Here is a 6,695-nt window from a genome sequence, read left to right on the forward strand (position 1 = left end):
ACTGGCATGTCTATTTATACAGCTTCCTCGTGGCCCACATCCACCATTTGCATCATATCTTTACAGCTTGCTTTATTTAGATATCCTATCATGAGCAGCGAAAGGCATTAGATCTACATTATTTGGAGTGCAGGAGAACCAGAGGGGTTTTTTTTGTTGAGGCATACAAGATCTTAAAGTGCCTTGTGAGAGTAGACTTCAAAGTGTTTCTACTTGCCCAAGAATCTCAGATGGAGTGACCAGTCCTGTAAAATATTTGAGATACTTGGCCTCCAGGGCCATCTTTCGACTTTAGAGACACAGCGCGGAAACAGGCCCAGCGGCTTCGAGCTGACCAGCGACCGCCCTGTGCATAAGCACTAACCCACACACTGGGGATGATTTACTATTTTACTGTAACCAATTCACCTACACACTCACAAGTCTTTGGAGTGCGTGGGGGGAGAACCGGAGCAACTGGAGAAAACCCACGCGGGAAAACGTACAGACAGCTCCCGCAGTCGGGATGGAACCCGGGCCTCTGGCGCCGTGAGGCAGCAAAACTACCGTTGCACCACCATAATAATAATAATGCATTACATTTATATAGCGCTTTTCATACACTCAAAGACGCTTTACAGAGATTTAGAGAACATAGGGAAATGAATAAATAGATAAATAAGTAAATATGTAAACGAACAGAGAAAGGAGACAGAAGGTGAGGTGACCTTCAGTGGTTGAAGGCAGTACTGAACAGGTGAGACTTCAGCGATGTTTTGAATGTGGTGAGTGTGGAGGAGTCTCTAACGGTTTGGGGTAGTGAGTTCCATAGGGTGGGAGCAGCGATGGAGAAAGCCCTGTCCCCCCAGGATCTGAGTTTGGTCCGGATGTGGGGGGATAGGAGATTGGCAGCAGCAGAGCGGAGGGTGCAGGTGGGAGTGTGCCTGTGGAGGAGGTCGGTCAGGTAGGATGGGGCCAGGTTATGGAGTGCTTTGTAGGTTATGAGGAGGATTTTGTACTGGATTCTCTGGGGGATGGGGAGCCAGTGGAGTTTGTAAAGGACGGGGGTGATATGGTCACGGATCGAGGTGTGTGTGAGTAGACGGGCAGCGGAGTTTTGAATGTATTGAAGTTTACTGATGATTTTTGAGGGTGCGCCATAGAGGAGGCTGTTGCAGTAGTCCAGACGGGAGGTGATGAAGGCGTGGATGAGGGTTTCTGCAGCTGTGGAGGAGAGGGATGGACGGAGACGGGCAATGTTTTTGAGGTGGAAGAAGGCTGTCTTTGTGATGTGGCAATGAATTCCACAGATTCGCCACCGCCTGGTGGTCAATTGTGGAATTCTCTGCCGCAGAGGACAGTGGAGGCCAAATCACTGGATGGATTTAAGAGAGAGTTAGATAGAGCTCTAGGGGCTAGTGGAATCAAGGGATATGGGGAGAAGGCAGGCACGGGTTACTGATTGGGGATGATCACAATGAATGGCGGTGCTGGCTCAAAGGGCCGAATGGCCTCCTCCTGCAACTATTTGCTATGTCTATGTCTATGCCTGGTTAAATAAATCCCTCCTCATCTCCTTTCTGAAGGTATGTCCTTGTATTCTGAGGTTGTGCCCTCTGGTCCCAGGCTCTCCCACGACTGGTTGGGAACTTCTCACAAAGGGCGGCCAATGTGCTCGACCTTCCCTTTCTCCGTTGTGAAGTTCTACTGTTCTAGATACAGCAAGAAAAGACACAAAGTGCTGGAGTAACTCCACAGGCCAGTCCTCATCCCGAGAGAACGTTTCTCTTTCTTCAGACTTTGGAAACAGCCCCTTCGGCCCGCGGAGTCCACACCGACGATCGATCCCCCCGTTCACATTGGGCCCATGTTATCCCACTTTCCCCATCCCCTGTCTAAAGCACCAGGGTCAGTTGAAAGAGGACAACTGACTGACAGACCCGCACGTCTTTTGGGAAGCCGGGGTAACTCAGCGGGACAGGCAGCATCTCTGGAGAGAAGGAGCGGGTGGCGTCTCAGGTCGAGACCCTTCTCCAGACTGAGAGTCGGGGGGTCCCGCTGAGAGTTACTCAAGTCAAGTCAAGTTTATTGGTCACATACACATACAAGATGTGCAGTGAAATGAAAAGTCACCCACAGTCCAGCAATAGAGCAATAAAAATAAACAATTTCACACACAATCACAAACCAACACAAAACATAGAAACATAGATGCAGGAGTAGGCCATTCGGCCCTTCGAGCCTGTACGCACCGCCATTCATTATGATCATGGCTGATCATCCAACTCAGTATCCTGTACCTGCCTTCTCTCCATACCCCCTGATCCCTTTAGCCACAAGGGCCACATCTAACTCCCTGTTAAATATAGCCAATGAACTGGCCTCAACTACCTTCTGTGGCAGAGAATTCCACAGATTCACCACTCTCTGTGTGAAAAAAAACCTTTCTCATCTCGGTCCTAAAAGACTTCCCCCTTATCCTTAAACTGTGACCCCTTGTTCTGGACTTCCCCAACATCGGGAACAATCTTCCTGCATCTTGCCTGTCCAACCCCTTAAGGATTCTGTAAGTTTCTATAAGATCCCCCCTCAATCCTCTAAATTCCAGCGAGTACAAGCCGAGTCTGTAAAACAAACAAACAAAAAAGAAACATCCATCACAGTGAGTACGGTTTAAACCAGAGAAAGGAATATAGGAGTTTTGTGTGTGTGTGTGTGTGAGGGGAGGGGGGGGGAGGGAAGGGGGAAGGAGAAGAGGGGAGAGGGGTGAGAAATGGGTGTGCAGCCAGAGAAAGCAGTGTAAGTGGGCAAGTGCAGCAAGCTGGTGGAAACCCAACTGTGGTTTGGCAGGTGAGGGATTTGCATTCATGTTTAAATTACTGTACAATCAAAACACCGGTTTGGTTTAGAGATACAACACGGAAACAGGCCCTTCGGCCCATCGAGTCCGCACCGACCACCAATCCCCGCACACTAGCACAGGCCTACACACACCAGGGACTCATTTATACCTACACTGCGTACACAAACCCAAGCCAGTTAACCTGCAAACATGTGCGTTTTTTTGGAGCGCGGGAGGAAACCGAAGACCTCGGAGAAAACCCACAGGGAGAACGTGCAAACTCCGTACAGACAGCACCCGTAGTCGGGATCGAACCCGGGTCTCCGACGCTGTGAGGCAGCAACTCTACCGCTGCGCCACCGTGACCGCCCTCTAGTCTTAGTGACCATGAAACATTCACAATCCTGAATCGTGGTACATTCAAATCTCACAGCAGCTGAGGTTGTGGTTTAGGGGATAACTAAAACTTAGATTAACTAAGCTCAGTCAGTTTAGAGGTAACTGGAGATGACAGGAGTCGCCCTGTTAATTCCACTTCCCATCCCTGAATGGCCTGTTTCCAGGCCGTGTCACAAGTCAAAAGCAAGGAGATTGGTTTAACAGGCATCGTGTTCGGCACGAACACTGTGGGCCGAAGGGAAGGAACTGCAGATGCTGGTTTACACCGAAGACAGACACCTAAAACGCTGGAGTAACTCAGCGGGTCAGGCAGCATCTCTGGAGAGAAGGGGGATGGGTGACATTTCGGGTCGAGACCCTTCTTCAGTCTGACCCGAAACGTCACCCATTTAGAACGGAGATGAGGAAAAACTTTTTCAGTCAGAGAGTTGTGAATCTGTGGAATTCTCTGCCTCAGAAGGCAGTGGAGGCCAATTCTCTGAATGCATTCAAGAGAGAGCTGGATGGAGCTCTTAAGGATAGCGGAGTCAGGGGGTATGGGGAGAAGGCAGGAACGGGGTACTGATTGAGAATGATCAGCCATGATCCCATTGAATGGCAGTGCTGGCTCGAAGGGCCGAATGGCCTCCTCCTGCACCTATTGTCTATTGAACTGCAGATGCTGGTTTACACCGAAGACAGACACCTAACACGCTGGGGTAACTCAGCGGGACAGGCAGCATCTCTGGAGACAAGGGAACGGGTGACGTTTCGGTTCGAGACCCTTCTTCAGTCTGACCTGAAACGTCACCCATCCCCCTGCTCTCCGGAGATGCTGCCTGTCCCGTCGAGTTACTCCAGCTTTTTGTGTCTGTCTTCGGTGTAAACCAGCATCTGCGGTTCCTTCCTAGGTCAATGATGTTAAATGCCATCAGTGACATGTTTTTCTTAAGCATCATCTGTTCAAACCATTGTAGCTTAACCATCCATTGTTCTGGTGGATATTAAGATGATGGATTCAGGGCAGGGAACTCATTGACAGCCCATGTCCTGCTATGCTCCTTCTAGCTTTGTTGCTTGCCTTCTTAATAAAAAGGAGAAAAGCCAGGAATGTAATTTTTACCACGACTGCTTCGGGGAGTTTTATTGACGTGGTGAGTAACAGTGATTGAGCTCAAGGACTGTTACACCCTCGCACAATGGCATCAGGTTAACAATGCTGTTGTCCCGCCTTCTCCCGTCTAGATGGTTGCATAGCAGAACATGGGCTGTAAACGAGTTCCCTGACCTTAATCCATCATCTTAATATCCAGCAGAGACCAATGGATGGTCAATCTGCAATGGTTTGAACAGATGATGCTTATAAAAAACATGTCACTGATGGCATTTAACGTCAATGACTACAATAAATAACAGAGGTATTGCTGGAGTATCTCAGCGGGTCAGGCAGCATCTCTGGAGAGAAGGAACGGGTGACGTTTCGGGTCGAGACCCTTCTTCAGTCTGACCCGAAACGTCACCCATTAGACAGGGAGATGTGGAAAAAAAAAATCAGTCAGAGAGTTGTGAATCTGTGGAATTCTCTGCCTCCGAAGGCAGTGGAGGCCAAGTCTCTGAATGCTTTCAAGAGAGAGCTGGATAGAGCTCTTAAGGATAGCGGAGTCAGGGGGTATGGGGAGAAGGCAGGAACGGGGTACTGATTGAGAATGATCAGCCATGATCACATTGAATGGCGGTGCTGGCTCGAAGGGCCGATTGGCCTCCTCCTGCACCGAGGATGCCACCCTACAACTCCAGGACTGCTTTGATCGCATCGACTGGGACCTGTTTGCACAACAGCCCACCTACGGTTCAGAGATAGAGGTAGACTTGGAGGAATACGCATCCACTGTGCTCTCCTACATCAACTGCTGTGTGGAGAATGTCACGGAGGACAAGGTGATAAAGATGTTCCCAAACCGGAAACCCTGGATGAACAAGGAGGTACAGAACCTGCTGAGGGCACGCAACAATGCCTTGAAATCTGGTGACACTTCAGCATACAGTGTTGCCAGATCAAACCTGAACAAAGGTATTAAAAGGGCCAAAGACACCCATAGGCAACGGGTGGAAGACCACTTCAACACCACGGACACCAGAAGCATGTGGCAGGGTGTCAGGGACATCACTGGCTACAAGAGCAGCCCTGCCTGCCCCCACAGCGATATGGCATTGACCAACGAGCTTAACACCTTCTTTGCCCGCTTTGAAACTGGCAAAACCACCTTGAGTGAAAGAACCCCAGCCGAGGCGGTGGGACAGGTCTTGCAACTGAGCACACAGGAGGTACAACGCGCTCTGCAAAGGGTCAACCCACGCAAGGCTGCAGGACCGGATGGTGTTCAAGGAAGGGTACTGAAGGACTGTGCTGAACAGCTGGCTGAGGTATTCACCAGGATCTTTAACCTGTCATTATCTCTGGCTACGGTCCCCAAGTGCCTGAAGTCGGCTATCATAGTTCCGGTGCCGAAAAAAGCAAAGATCTCCAACCTGAAGGACTACCGCCCGGTTGCCCTAACGCCGATAGTCATGAAGTGCTTCGAGAGGCTGGTCCTCTCACACATCAAATCCAGCATCCCTGACTCATTGGACCCACATCAATTTGCATACAGGGCAAATAGATCTACAGAGGACGCCATCTCTCTGGCTCTTCACACTGTCCTGACTCACCTAGAGAGACAGGGCACGTACGTGAGGATGCTATTCATAGACTATAGCTCCGCCTTCAACACGGTCATCCCCACCAAGCTCATCACCAAACTCCACCAGCTAGGCCTTAGCTCGTCATTATGTGACTGGATCCTGGACTTCCTGCTGGAACGACCGCAGGCAGTGAGAATGGGCCCGCACCTGTCCTCCACTATCACCCTGAGTACCGGCACACCACAGGGCTGTGTTCTGAGCCCCATGCTCTACTCCCTCTTCACACACGACTGTGTTCCTGCATTCGACACCAACACCATTGTCAAGTTTGCAGATGACACAACGGTGATCGGGCTGATCACCAACGGGGATGAAACAAACTATAGAGCGGAGGTGCAGAACCTGGCGGACTGGTGCTCTGATAACAACCTGTCCCTAAATACCACCAAGACCAAGGAGCTGATCATCAACTTCCGTAGGTCACATAACGGGGAATATGCCCCGATCTCTATCAATGGGGTCAGTGTGGAGAGAGTGTCCAGCTTCAAGTTTCTGGGCACTCACATTTCGGAGGACCTAACATGGTCCAATAACACTGCTGCGCTGGTCAAGAAGGCACAACAAAGACTGTTCTACTTAAGAACACTGAAAAAGTCTGGTCTACCCCAACAGCTGCTGACGACCTTCTACCGCTGCACCATAGAGAGCATCCTAACGCATGGCATCCCTGTGTGGTACCTCAGCTGCACGGAGGCAGAAAGGAAAGCTCTACAGCGGGTAGTCCATAGAGCTCAGAGGGCCATCGGAACACAGC

Source organism: Rhinoraja longicauda, chromosome 25 (genome assembly GCF_053455715.1).
Source record: "Rhinoraja longicauda isolate Sanriku21f chromosome 25, sRhiLon1.1, whole genome shotgun sequence".
Lineage (NCBI taxonomy): Eukaryota > Metazoa > Chordata > Chondrichthyes > Rajiformes > Arhynchobatidae > Rhinoraja > Rhinoraja longicauda.